Genomic DNA, 15271 nt, shown 5'->3' with positions numbered 1-15271 from the left:
TACAGACCATGGCTTTCAGAGATTCAAACGGCATTGTCTAAGACTGATATAGTCTTCGAAGCACTAGGAAAATGCCTGAATAGCTTTATTTCTCCTGTGATATGAAAGCAGGTTCTGTAAGGGCTTTATAACTAATGTATCTTATATTGCAAAAGTAAAAAAGATGCAGTAACAGTTTTAAATATGTAACATGAGTTGGTGACCTTCTGGAAGCTTAAGCAGACAATCAGCATTATATAACAGGCACAGTTTAGGAATACAAGACTAACAGGATAGCAGCTAATAAGTCAAAGGCCCCTCTATCTGTGTCCTGTAAGCTGCTTCCATCGTGATTATACAAATAATAAATGTAGGAACTTGAAACAAACACTTACCTTGTAAAAAAGTAATTGAGTGTCTTTTCACTAGTGCAACAAGAAATGTAGTTGTTGTTCAAGTTTGAGCAGCGTATAACTAGGACATCCTGTCCTAGATGTTAAATTTTATTAACCACATTTTTTTTTTTAGTTGAACATTTTAAACTTTCATCATGTATGGGTTAAATGTTGATTTAAGCATTCAATTCCACCCCCTGAAAGACGACAAATTATTTTAAAAAATTCAATTTATTTATTCATTTTACCTGTATTAAAATACTGTTGTGCTAGGAATAATTTCATTAGGCCTTTTCCTTATTGAAAAAAATAGCTTTGACTCGGTTATTTATCCTTGAAAGGAGTAGATTAATCGAATACATCATTGGCAGTGTCTATTTTGACATCACTAAAAATAATATATGCACCTTTTCAAATAATTTGGAACTTTTTACTAGATTTCCTGTTGCATTAGGCTTTTTCTTTATTGAATGGTTTCACTCGGTTATTTATCTTTGAAACGTGTAGATAGCTAGAACGTCAATACATAACTGGTCATGATCTTCTTTTACTTCAGTGAAAATGATCTTCACTTATTCAAATAATTTGGTGTTTTTTTCTAGATTTCCTGCTGCATTAGGCAGGCCTTTTCCTTATTGAAAAGATAAGTTTGACTAAGCCGGTTATGCTCGAAACGCGTAGATAGCTAGAAGGTCAATACATCACTGGCCATGATCTTCTTTTGCTTCAGTGAAAATTATATTCTTCTTTTCAAATAATTTGGAGATATTCACTAGATTTCCTGTGGCATTAGGCCCTTTCCTTATTGAAAAGATTGGTTTGACTTAGCCAGTTATCCTTGAAATGCATAGATAGCTAAAAGGTCAATACAATACTGGCCATAATCTTCTTTTACTTTGAAAATGATATTCCCGTTTTCAAATTGTCAGTAGATATTCTGTGGCATTAGGCCTTTTCCTTATTGAAAAGATAACTTTGACTTAGCCATTTATCCTCAAAATGCATAGATAGCTAGAAGGTCAACACATTACTGGCCATGATCTTCTTTAACTTCAGTGAAAATTATATTCACTTATTCAAATAATTTTGAGATTTTCACCTAATTTTTGTGGCATTAGGCCTTTTTCTTATTGAGAAGATAAGTTTGATTTAGTCAGCAACCCTCGAAATGCATAGATAGCTAGAAGGTCGGTACATCACTGGCCATGGTCTTCTCTTACTTCAATGAAAATGATATTCACCTATTCAAATAATATGGCGTTTTTTTCTAGATTTCCTGTTGTATTAGGCCTTTTTCTTATTGAAAAGATAAGTTTGACTAAGCCAGTTATCCTCGAAACGCGTAGATAGCTAGAAGGTCAATACATCACTGGACATGATCTTCTTTTACTTCAGTGAAAATGATATTCACACTTTCAAATAATTTGGCTTTTTTTTTTTCTTCTAGATTTACTGTTGCATTAGGCCTTTTCCTTAAAGCGGAGTTCCACCCATTTAAAAGTCAGCAGCTACAAAAAGTGTTGCAGGGATGGAGAAGATTGCAGGGATGGAGGGGGGAGAGGAGAACTTCCTTCCAGGCCACGGAGCCAGAGGAGAAAGTGGGATCCAGGTGCCCGTAAAAACTGGGTATCCGCTCCCCCCCCCAAAAAATGACATGCCAAATGTAGCATGTCAGGGGGTCACCATCACTTAAAGTGGAAGTTCAGTTTTTGGGTGGAATTTCGCTCTAATGAAAAGATAGGTTTGACTCAGTTATTTATCCTTGAAATGCGTAGATAACCAGAAGGTCAATACATCACTGGCCATGACCTTCTTTTAATGCAGTGAAAATGATATTCGGGTTTTCAAATAATTTTAGGATGTTCAACTGATTTTTTGTGGCATTAGGCCTTTTCCTTATTGAAAAGATAAGTTTGGCTTAGACAGTTAACCTCGAAACGTGCAGATAGCTAGAAGGTCAATACATCACTGGTCATAATCTTCTTTTACTTCAGTGAAAATGATATTCACGTGTTCCTAATAATTTGGTGTTTTTTTCTAGATTTCCTGTTGCATTAGGACTTTTCCTTATTGAAAAGATGATGATGAACTTAGCCAGTTATCCTCGAAACGTGTAGATGGCCAGAAGGTCAATACATTACTGGCCATGATCTACTTTTACTTCTGTGAAAAGGATATTTCACATGGCATTAATTTTTAACTCACACTGACCCCTTCCAGCTGTCAGAAATCTCTAGCAACCAGCAATGGTTCTGCCCACCTTCATAGGCATGTTATAACCAGACCGTTAATGACTGGAATGGTACCAGATGACTGGTGAAAAGCTAACGAGATAACAGTATTTAAATAAGGGCCAGGATAAATGCCTAGGAACTACAAACCAGTCAGCCTAACATCAATAGTATCTAAACTATTGGAGGGAATGACACCAATGGCTGTGACAGTTTGGCAATTTTGCTGCTGTCGACACATCACCAGAGGCAAAATCAGAGAGGAGAGGCTTCAAGTTACTCTATGGAGTCACACCCTCACTGGCCCAAAACATTACTGAATCTCAGTCACTAGTCAAGGAGCAACATCTCGCTGATCCAGCCACAAAGGAAGCAAATCCATATTATTAAACGGTAAGTGGTTAGTTAGTGATCCTGTTGCTGGATTGCTGATGTTATATCAGCCTAACGTTGCTACGGCAGGTTTTTTTTTTCTTGGCTCGATATACAGCATTAAGCAACAGAAGAATAAATCCACAGAAAAAATTATTGTGCAACAAATTTATTTAAAGTAGACCACATAAAAATGTATGCAGTGCTGTGTAAGCAGTGCACTTACGTCAGGAAAGGAAAATTCGTGTGCTCAGATGCACAAGAAATCCTGCCCGTGGCCGGTTAGTGGGTGCGTACGCGAGCGGGTGTGCATTGGCACCAGAAAGGCTATTTAAACCGCACAAAATGCAGTGTGTCCATACCATTTGGTCTATTAAGTTTCTGTGTTCCTGTTACCAGTTCCTGTTATTCTCCTCTTGCCGACCTAATACTGCCTCGGACTCTGGCCTGAACACCTCCTGTACCGACCCCTGGCTTGTACCTGGAATATCTTTCTGCCTGCTCCTTCTTCTCATCCGTTCTGCTGTTACCAGTCCTGGTCTGTCTTTTGACTACTCTCCTGCCTGCCGTCTGAACCTGGTCTGCTCATTAGTTGCTGACCCAGACTGTCCGACTCTGTCTTGTGCCTATCCTGCATCCGCACCAGCCTATCTGCATTCTTCACTGGCTCCTGTAACTCCGCCAGCATTTCTGGTCCTGTTATCCCTGTGTTCGAGACACACACTAGCACCTGCCAGCAAGAAATTTAACAGGTACTTGTGCCACTCTGAGCTCTGGCGTTTTCTGTCACCTTACCAGAGCCCGAGAGGCCTTCCTCAACATTTCAGGCTTTACCACCAGGTATGTTACAACCTACATATATCAGTGCCCCATCTGACACCCAATATGTCCAGCTCAACCCAATTCCAAGCTTCCTTATTATGTCGGTCTGGGGACAAAATATGTAGAGGCGGGACTTCACCTACATCACATCTGCTGCCTCATGCCAGCTCAGCATTTTTTAGAGCAGAGGCAATTCCTGAAATTTGGTTGAGCTGGGCTTACTGGGTCCAAGATTTAGGTGTTCTATTTTAAATAACATTGTTTCGCAATGATGTTATGTCGTCGATTTCCTCTTCTGTTGCCAGAAGCTGTGCTTGAGACAAAGGGCCCTATGTTTGGAATGGTGAAGTGTTGGAAACCTCATTTAAAATAAAGTTCTAACTGATCTTCTTAATATTATTATTATATCATTTTTCTTGTGGAGCATGGATACATTATTTGGAGGGCATTCTTATTGATTGGACAGCACTTTCATAAAAAATAAGCATTAAATAAGCACCAAACTGAACTTTTAAGTTAATGAATTATATCCCCTTAAAGGGGATTTCATGGTTTACTGTTTTCATAGTATATGAATACTAAAGGTAGGGTGGTGAATTTGTTTACAGCATCAGCACTTTAATGGGTATGAGTAAAATTTAAACACATTTTTTGTCATGTTTGTTCAATTTATTTGGCGTTAAAGCAGAGTTCCACCCTACTTTAGAACTTGTTCTTAAAGGAAAGACCACCCCTCGTTTTTGGATAGTTTTTTTTTCACTTACCTTAGTAGTTTAACGGTAAACTTCCGCTGCAGCGAGGTACGTCATGTCCTCTTCTGGCTCTGCCCGTCCTCCTTCCCCCACTGCCTTCTGGGACCTGTGCGTCCCAGAAGATGATAGGGCCATTCAGAAAGCGCCACGCAACTCGTGCATGCATTCCTTTAGCTACTATGGCGGCGCCTGCACCCAATCCAATGGATTGATCGGCCTTGGGGGCCAACCTCGCAGGCTTCCTGGACAGATAAGTGTCCATATTAAAAGTCAGCAGCTACAGTGTTAGTAGCTGCCGAATTCTTAAAAAAAAACAAAAAAAACAAAAACAAAAAAAAAACAACTTTTTTCAGGGTAGAACTCCGCTTTAATACACAATTTGATATTAGCATTGATTATTTTTCAATTATATTGGCCATTCGTTGCCTATATATTGTCCGGATCAACCTGGGTGCTACGGTCTCTGTTCCTCTTTGTGCCTGAGAATGAGAACACTGTGGTCACAGGGTACTGTTTAACTGTATTAGGCCCAAAACCTACAATTATAGGTTTTTGCAACCAGGTCTCAGCCACTGGAGGTGAGCTCCTTCCTCCAGCACAGCCTCCGCTGTCCTTAGGCTAAAATAACATCTATGCAGGTTTCGAAATTGCGTATCTCATGCTTTTCCGCAACCGCAGAAAAAACACACTGCTGTTAGTGGACATGCAGGAGTGTCATTAGTTCTTAATGGCACATTCACGCACTGGAAACCGTAGCATGTTTTCCCATGATGGGAAGCGCATAGCGCTATGCGGTTTCCCTGCCGCTGTGATTTTAGAAAAGGTGCAAGGAGCTTTTCCATGGGTTTCTGGCAGGTTCAGCAGCCCATTCAAATGAATAGGCTGCTGTGTCTGTGCATACACGGCTGTGGGGAAACCGTAATAGTGTGAACCTAGCCTAGATTGATTCTTTCTACAAATAAATGGGATAGGGGATAGCCTATGAGTGAAATCTTCTACATTTAGTTTTCTCCTTTCTAGGTCAGAGTCAACACCAGTTCTCAGACCAAAGCTGGACATGCCATACACTCTTTTCTCCATCCCAGCCCAAAAGAAAGACTGTCCAGTTGAGATCAGATCAGAACTTAGGGTTTACTCCAGAAGATAGAACTGTAAGATAATTTAGTGAACATACTTTTTCTATGTTCTATTTGGATGGAAAAACATTTCCTTTAGAGCGGCATAAAACATCTCCCTTTTAAAGTACACCAGTGCTAAATCAGTACAAATAAAATAGGGTGACTGTGTCCTTTCGGTCTAGTTCTCCCATTCTGAAAGGTACTGTAGGTCTTTCCTTTGGAGTACTCACAAACAATGACGCAACAAGAATAACGTTCATTGTAACAGCAGGAATCTTATCAATTTACTATGTGGCCCCTTAGCCTCACTCACCTGTTTTCAAATAGCTCATTACTAGAGCCAATGACAGACAGGCCAGTTACCTGAATCTCATAAAAGTGGAACTAAACCTTAAAGGGGCTGAACATCCACCAACATATGTATTGTCAATGCACCACTGTTTAAAAGGACTGCATTACTATTCTTCTGCAGCGGAACATTAAACCCTTGAATGTAATATTTTGCCATGGTTATACAGTATATACACAACATTCAAATACAGAAAATGACTCCATTTGTTTTGGTCATTATTAGTATTTTAACCACTTGACCACTGGGCACTTAAACCCCCTTAATAACCAGACCAATTTTCAGCTTTCAGTGCTCTCACATTTTGAATGACAATTACTCAGTCATGCAACACTGTACCTATATGAAATTTTTGTCCTTTTTTCACACAAATAGAGCTTTCTTTTGGTGGTATTTAATCACCGCTGGGTTCTTTATTTTTTGCGCTATAAAAGAAAAAAGACGGAAAATTCTGTAAAAAATGCATTTTTCTTTGTTTCTGTTATAAAATTTTGCAAATTAGTAATTTTTCTTCATATATTTTGGCCAAAATTTATACCGCTACATATCTTTGGTAAAAATAACCCAAATCGGTGTATATTATTTGGTCTTTGTGGAAGTTATAGAGTTCAAAAGCTATGGTGCCAATATCTGAAAATTGATCACAACTGAAGTACTGACGACCTATCTAATTTCTTGAGACCCTAACATGCCAGAAAAGTACAAATACCCCCCAAATGACCCATTTTTGGAAAGAAGACATTCCAAGGTATTTAGAAAGATGCATGATGAGTTTTTTAAAGTTGTCATTTTTTCCCACAATTCTTTGCAAAATCAAGATTTTTTTTTTTCACAAAATTGTCATATTAGCAGGTTATTTCTCACACACAGCATATGCATACCACAAACTACACCCCAAAACACATTCTGCTATTACTCCCAAGTATGGCGATACCACATGTGTGAGACTTTTACACAGCGTGGCCACATACAGAGGCCCAACATGCAGGGAGCACCTTCAGGCGTTCTGGAGCACCCAGGCCAATTCTGACATTTCTCTCCTACATGTAAAAATCATCATTTATTTGCTAGAAAATTACATAGAACCCCAAAACATTATATATGTTTTTTTAGCAAAGACCCTAGAGAATACAATGGCGGTTGTTGCAACTTTTTATCTCGCACGGTATTTGCGCAGCAATTTGTCGAACGCTTTTTTTGGGGAAAAAACAGTTTTGTGCTTAAAAACAAAACAGTAAAGTTAGCCCAATGTTTTTGCATAATGTGAAAGATGAAGTTATGCCGATTAAATAGATATCTAACATGTCACCCTTCAAAATTGCACATGCTCGTGGAATGGCGCCAAACTTCGCTACTTAAAAATCCCCATAGGCGACGCTTTAAAATTTTTTACTGGTTACATGTTTTAAGTTACAGAGGAGGTCTAGGGCCAAAATTATTGCTCTCGCTCTACCGATCGCAGCAATACCTCACATGTGTGGTTTGAACACCATTTTCATATGTGGGCGGGACTTACGTATGCGTTCGCTTCTGCATGCGAGCACACGGGGACACGGGGAAAAAAAATTTTTTATTTTTTTTTTATTGTTCATTTTACTTTATTTATTTTAGTTTGATGCTTTTGTCCAAAAAATAAATTTTTTGATCACTTTTATTTCTATTACAAGGAAAGTATACATCCTTGTAATAGGAATATGGTATGACAGGTCCTCTTTACAGTGAGATATGGGGTCAATAAGACCCCACATCTCACCTCTAGGCTGGGAAGCCTGAAAAAAAAAAAATCCTGGCTTCGATCTTAGCGGTGAGTCGGTAGAAGCACCTGAGGATGGCGGGAGGTGGGCACGTCCCCTCTCGCCTCCCGTAAGAATGATCAAGCAGTGGAACAGCTGCTATGATCATTCTTATGGTGTAGGGAATCGCTGGCTGAAAAAGCTGATATCTGAATGATGCCTGTAGCTGCACCCATCATTCAGATATCCCTGCACAAAGTCAAGGACGTCGTATGACGGCCGGTGGGCGGGAAATGGTTAAAACGCATTTTTTTTAACACAAAGTTGTCCATTTATACAATATTTCTAACACATAGCATTTACATACCAAAAATGACACCCTGAAATAGATTCTCCTACTCCTCCTGAGTACGGCGATAACACATGTTTTGCGGGGTATTGCAGAGTATTGCAGATTATTGCGGGGTATCGCAGATTATTGCGGGGCATTTCAGAGTAATGCAGAGCATTGCAGAGTAGTGCAGGGTATTGCTGAGCATGGAGGGATGGCTGAGCATGGATGGATGGATCCATGGATGTGACTGCACATGTCACAGAGCAGCGCTGTGGGCACTACACATCCAGCCCACAGCGCTGCTGCCATCTGATCCCTCCACCTCTGTGTACCGATCGGTACAGAGAGGGGAGAGGAACCGGCGTCATGACATGACGCCGGTTTGTTTACATGTGATCGCTCCGTCACAGCGGCCGTTTACTGTTTACCGTGATGCGGACCCGGCGGTCACGGATGTTGCCGTGTGCGCGCCCTGGGGGGTGCGCGGGAGCGGTTTTCCGGGATCGCGTCATAGTACGTGCTCCCAGAGTTATCCAACCGCCCTGCAGCCGTCATTTGGCTATGGGCCGGTTGGTAACTGGTTAAAACCCAAAAAACAAAAATGTATTACATTATAGCTCACCAGTTCTTAGATGTGGGGACTACATTTGTTTTCTGTTGGAGGATTTTTTTTCCCTTTATTTTCACCTGGTGAAAAACAAAAGAGCTAGTAGGTCTTTTGTTTTACAACTTCCTTTGACAGACCAAGCTGTCCAGACAAAGTAGCAGGTAAAGGTTTGACACACATCATTTAACACCGACAGAGGTGTTTACAATAGTCAGCTCTTATTCACTTTTTTTTTAGTTAAGTCCATCTAAATCTGTTAGTCAAACATTACCCTCCCCCCAGACTTACAATGCTGCTGTCCAAAGGTGTTTGCTTTACTACTTCATCCAGAATGTAGACACCCTTAAGCCCCATACACACTATCAGATTTTCTGCTGAGTTTTTCCTTCAGATTTACCAAAACCATGTAGTGCAGGGGCCTGCCTGATTGCATACACATTGAAACTCCTAAGGTTTGACCTCATATTATATGGTTTTGGTAAATCTGAAGGAAAAACTCAGCAGAAAATCTGATAGTTTGTGTTAAGACAGGAAGTGTGTTACTGGCTCGATCACCAGGTGAAATATAGAAAAGGAGCCTAAAAAAGAAAAACAAATGCAGCCACCACATGTAAGGCCTGGTAAGCTGCAATAAATGACCCTTTTGTTTTGGGGGTTAATACAAGTTTAATTTCATGATTATTACTGAAAAAATTGTTCAAAAAAATCCACCGGATGTCAAATATGCTTGGCAGGATTCTTCCCCAAGTATTTCCTTCATTAGCTGTGGAAAAAGACTGTAGCAGCTCTCACTTGTACATGCTTTGTATTGTTTGATTGCTCTGGTAGACTGGAATTCACATAGAAAATAAAATATAAAGCTATAACTTATGTGTGCGTGACCTTTTGCTAAGTGTATATATTATTCCTCAGCGAGTCATTTTTTATACTCTTTACATACAAGTTATTCACATAGAACTACCTGTCATTCAGCTGCTTTGAAATATTTAAAGAAACAACAGCTCACTCTAGTGGCAGCATTGGTGTAATGCAAACAAAACTACAGACATTCAAAAATAACCTAGCAATGACCAAACTATGGGGGTCTCCCTAGGTTAACTGATCAGCCATAACATTTTGACCACCCACCATAACCCATTGAGGCATGGACTCCACTAGACCTCTGAAGGTGTGCTGTGGTATCAGGCATCAAGCCATCAGTAGCAGATGCTTTAACTCATGTAAGTTGCAAACTGCAGTCTCCATGGATCGGACTTATTTTTCCAGCACATCCCACAGTGGCTTGATTGCATTGAGATCTGAATAATTTGGAGGCCAAGTCAACACCTCTAATTAATTAGTCTCTGAGTAAGTCACCTACATCCATAGATCAAAAGGCATCTTCACCCCAGGTAGATAAGATAATAGAATTTTTGAAAGAATGGCCTGAGAGGGCTAAAGAATTTGTCCCGAACAGCATGGACATGTGGCCGCCCCCCGGACATCTGTCTTTTTTTATTTATTTATTTAATTTTTTTTATTAAACGAGTCATGGCCAATTTAAGAAAATGGGTAGTATGTCAGGAGGGAAAATAAGGGTCATGTGACATTGGAGTAGATTTGGGAATGTCACATGACCGCATTGGAATGTTTCAGAAGGTCACATGGCCAGAGGGAACATTCTGGAAGCAGGGCTCATCTATATAAAAGGGGTCCACCGCGGGAATTTCCTCACAGCTGGTCAGAGTACAGCAACAAGCTCAGCTCAAAATAGCTTTAATACTAGAGTTACTGCTGCACTATGAAGACCCTCATCCGCAGGGTACTGGAGCGGACAGGGGACAGCGGAGGAGAGGAATGGCTGAGAAGGTGCCTGGAGCTGGGTGAAGAAGATGCCGTGTGGCACCGTCTTGGCTTTTTACCTATTTTGTTACATTACAGCCTTTAGTTCAATGTCGCACACCAAAACTCAGGGACCGGGCAAGGAGGGCATTAATCAGAGAGGCAGCACAGAGACCTAAGGTAACCCTGGAGGAGCTGCAGAGTTCCACGGCAGAGACTGGAGTATCTGCACATAGGACGATGATAAGGCATACGCTCCATAGAGTTGGGCTTTATGGCAGAGTGGCCAGAAGAAAGCCATTACTTTCAGCAAAAAACAAAATGGCACGTTTTGAGTTTGCGAAAAGGCATGTGGGAGACTCCCAAAATGTATGGACGAAGGTGCTCTGGTCTGATCAGACTAAAATTGAACTTTTTGGCCATCAAAGAAAACACTATGTCTGCCACAAACCCAACACATCACATCACCCAAAGAACACCATCCCCACAGTGAAACGTGGTGGCAGCATCATGCTTTTTCAGCAATTGGGACTGGGAAACTGGTCAGAGTTGAGGGAAAGACGGATGGTGCTAGATACAGGGATATTTTTGCACAAAAACTGTACTACTCAGTGTGTGATTTGAGGCTAGGATGGAGGTTCACCTTCCAGCAGGACAACGACCCAACACACTGCTAAAGCAACACTTGAGTGGTTTAAGGGGAAACATGTAAATGGGTTAGAATGGCCTAGTCAAAGCCCAGACCTCGATCCAATAGAAAATCTGTGGTCAGACTTAAAGATTGCTGTTCACAAGCGCAAACCATCCAACTTGAAGGAGCAGGAGTGGTTTTGCAAGGAGGAATGGGCAAAAATCCCAGTGGTAAGATGTGGCAAGCTCATAGAGACTTATCCAAAGCGACTTGGAGCTGTGATAGCCGCAAAAGGTGGCTCTACAAAGTATTGACTTTAGGAGGGTGAATAGTTATGCACATTAACAGAAAAAGTCATTTTGTCCTATTTGTTGTTTGCTTCACAATAAAATAAAATAAAATTAAATTAAAAAAAAACATCTTCAAAGTTGTGGGCATGTTCTGTAAATTAAATGATGCAAATCCTCAAACAATCCATGTTAATTCCAGGTTTTGGAGGCAATAAAACACAAAAAATGCCAAGGGGGTGAATACTTTTGCAAGACATTGTAAATGAGGAGCTAACATCCGTTTCATACTCTACATTTCAGGAGGCTGTTCAGCATATCAGGAAATTTGGGAAAGCTGTGCTACTCGCTAAAGCAGATATTAATGCAGCATTTAGATTGCTTCCAATTAGTCCAGCTTCTTATAATTCACTTGGCATGGTATTCAAAGCTACATTTTATTACGACCTGCCTCCCCATGGGCTGTTGTATCTCATGTGCGTATTTCCAGAAATTTGCATCATTCCTTCAATGGGTCATTTGAATCCGGTCATGAGGGTTTATTACCGTATATACTCGAGTATAAGTCGATCCGAGTATAAGTCGAGGCCCTAATTTACCACAAAAAAAACGGGCAAAACTTATTGACCCCAGTATAAGACGAGGGTGAGAAATGCACAGCTACTGTAAGTGAAAAAGAGGGTCAACAATGCCCATTTGCAGCCTCACTGTGCCCTTTTGCATGCCTCACTGTGCCCATTTGCAGCCATAGGTCCCCTGAACTTCAAACTCTGTAATTAAGGGTTCCTAGATGCCCCCTAGCTGCAGCCAAAATTTGGGGTCTCTGAACCCAAAGGGTCCCGAAATGACATTGCTGCAGATGGACACAGTTGACTGATTTTGGGGCGCCGTATTTGGGGCCACTAAGTGCTAAGAACCCTAAATTTGGTGTGCAAACCCAGTGGAAGTAGCACCATAAAATTTCCAAAGCTGGGGTTTCTAGTACCAAGTGGCCCCGTGATACAGGGCCCCAAAAATCAGTTCATAAAATGTCAAGCACTTTTCTGCAGCAGAGAATGACATTTTCCGAACTGGATTTGGGGCCCCGTATCTCTGGGCCACTTAGTGCTAGGAACCTCAGCTTTGGATATGTTTTTTGGGGTTCCTAGCACCAAGTGGCCATGAGATATAGGGCCCCAAAGTCGGTTCAGAAAATGTCAAGCACTTTTCTGCAGCAGAGAATGACATTTTCTGAATCGATTTTGGGGCCCCGTATCTCGGGACCACTTAGTGCTAGGAACTTCAGCTTTGGAGTTTGCACACCAAATTTGGGGTTCCTAGCACTAAGTGGCCCTGAGATACGGGGCCCCAAATTCGGTTTGGAAAATGAATTTTTTTGCTGCAGAAAAGTGCTTGACTCGAGTATAAGTTGAGTGGGGCACTTTCAGCACAAAAAAATGTGCTGAAAAATTCGACTTATACTCGAGTATATACGGTACACTGCCTTGATGACTTCCTATTTATTGGCCCTACAAAATTTCCTATTTGTTTATCCATGTTGCAATTGTTTGGTTCAATCACAAAAAAAAAAATTAGTCCCCATGGCTGATGAAAAGACTGTGTTGCCATCCACATCCATTGAATTTTTAGGCATAAGAATAGACACAGAATTATTAGAATTTCAGCTACCACTGAATAAAGGTAACGAGATTATAACTATGATCTCTTGGATGTTAAGGCGTAAAAAAATTTTATTAAAAGAGCTTCAATCCTTATTAGGGCGACTAGTATTTGCAACCAGAGTTATGCCGGTGGGCAGAATATTCCCGTAAAGGCTATATATAGCTATGTCAGGGCTTAAATCCCTGTTTTCACACATTAGGTTAACAATGGATCTTAAAGAAGACCTCATGGTATGGATGAAATTTTTTGACTTGTATAATGGGCATTCAATTTTTTAAATAGACTCTGTATTCTCATCAGATATGGAACTATACACGGATGCAGCTGGATCTTTAGGGTTTGTTGCAATATGGGGCAGTCACTGGTGCTGTAGTGCATGACCAGAAAGATGGATACAAATGAAAGCCACTAGGAGTATAGTTTTACTCTAATTATTCCCATTAGTTGTAGCATTAGAAATATGGGGTGAAAAATTTGCCAATAAAAGAATATTAATTAACTCCGACAATAAAGGAGTTATCTATGCAGTAAATTGTCAATCAACAAAATCCCTTCTGGTAGTAAAATTACTTAGATATCTGGTATTTTTATGTTTATGCTTTAATATCTGGGTAAAAGCAAGACACGTTCCAGCCAGGTAAAGAAAATCAAATTGCGGATGCATTATCTCAGTTGCAGATACACAAATTCTGTCAGCTACTGCCAAATGCGGACAAGGAAGGACAGGCATGTCCCAAACATCTACGGAACCCGGTTTAAAAATTTTTATGAAGTCAATCGAGAATTCGGTGGCTAATAGCACATGGGCCAAATACTCGGCCGCATGGCAAAAGTGGAATAAATTCACTAGGGAATTTGGGCAGCAGTTTGATCCTCCTTCAGAGACAAACATTCAAATATGTTTACGTAACCTAATGCAGGCAGAACTATCCTATAGCCAGATTGCTAAGATACTAGCAGGGGTATCCTTTTTCTTTAAATTGCAAGGCTTCCCTCAGTGTACATCCTTCTCTATAAAACACGCCCTGATAGGTTACAAAAAGAAACATTCTTTCCCAGATACTAGAAGGCCCATCTCCATCTCATTGCTAAAATGAATTTGTAGGGTTACAAAAATGGTATGCTTCTTGGGATTTGAGACGATTTTATTTAAAACTACCTTTGTATTAGCATTCTTTGGTGCTATGAGAATATCTGAACTGTTACCCAAAAACAAAAAGTCTGTGTCTGGCCTGTTGTTCCATCATGTAATGGTTCACAGGGCAGGACTTAATATATTTATTGCAAATTCCAAAACAGACAAAACAGGTAAAAGGTGTATGGATTACTCTTTAAAGTTGCGGAGAAGATGAAATTTGTCCATTAAAGAACTGTAAACGAGTATCTAGCAATTAGACCATCCAGTGAAGAAAACTTTTTGGCTCATTTGGATGGGTCACCCCTTACAGGATATCAATTCAACATGGTTCTCAAAAAAATGCATGTTGAAGTTAGGGTTATGCTGCGTACACACGAGCTGACTTTATGGCAGACTTTGTCCGGCGGACTTTGACGGACTTTACAACGGACTTTCCGAATGAACGTACTTGCCTACACACGATCAACCAAAGTCCGACGGATTTGTACGTGATGACGTACGACCGGACTAAAACAAGGAAGTTCATAGCCAGTAGCCAATAGCTGCCCTAGTGTCGGTTTTTGTCCGTCGGACTAGCATACAGACAAGCGGACTTTTCGACCGGACTCGAGTCCGTCGAAAAGATTTGAAACATGTTTCATTTCTAGGTCCTTCAAACTTTTGGGGAAAAAAGTTTGCTGGAGCCCACACATGATCGAATTGTCCGACGGACTCTGGTCCGCAGGACCAAGTATGCTGTAAAGTCCGGTCTTGTGTACGCGGCCTTACAAGCATTTAATTTTACATCCCACTCATTTAGGATCGGTGCAGCAACGGAAACTGCAAAAATGGGCCTTATAGACGCAATAATTAAAAAAATAGGCAGATGGGAATCACAACAATTAAACATTTATGTCAGACCTGATCACGCTCTTTAATTTTCTTTTTGTAAGTAATAGAAGAATGATTTGGATCCTGGGCCACTCTTTTATTTTTTGGGCTAACAAAAGATCCAGGATGCGTTGCTATACACCTAATCTAATAAACACCTAGTCAATGGA

The 15271-nt window shown here is 40.6% G+C and overlaps 1 protein-coding gene across 1 annotated transcript in view; it reads right to left on the bottom strand.

Annotated features, from left to right (window-relative positions):
• Positions 1-449, bottom strand: part of LOC141128846 (P2Y purinoceptor 8-like) — a 14763-nt gene extending 14314 nt beyond the window's left edge. Inside the window, exon 1 of the mRNA XM_073616411.1 lies at positions 375-449. The gene's annotated coding sequence lies outside the window, so the exon portion shown is untranslated. The remainder of the gene's footprint in view (positions 1-374) is intronic.
• Positions 450-15271: the final 14822 nt, after the last annotated feature.

The sequence above is a fragment of the Aquarana catesbeiana genome, linkage group LG02, assembly GCF_042186555.1.
Source record: "Aquarana catesbeiana isolate 2022-GZ linkage group LG02, ASM4218655v1, whole genome shotgun sequence".
Classification (NCBI taxonomy): Eukaryota; Metazoa; Chordata; class Amphibia; order Anura; family Ranidae; genus Aquarana; species Aquarana catesbeiana.
Note: the sequence above shows the minus strand (reverse complement) of the source record. Positions and strands in the feature narration are given on the sequence as shown.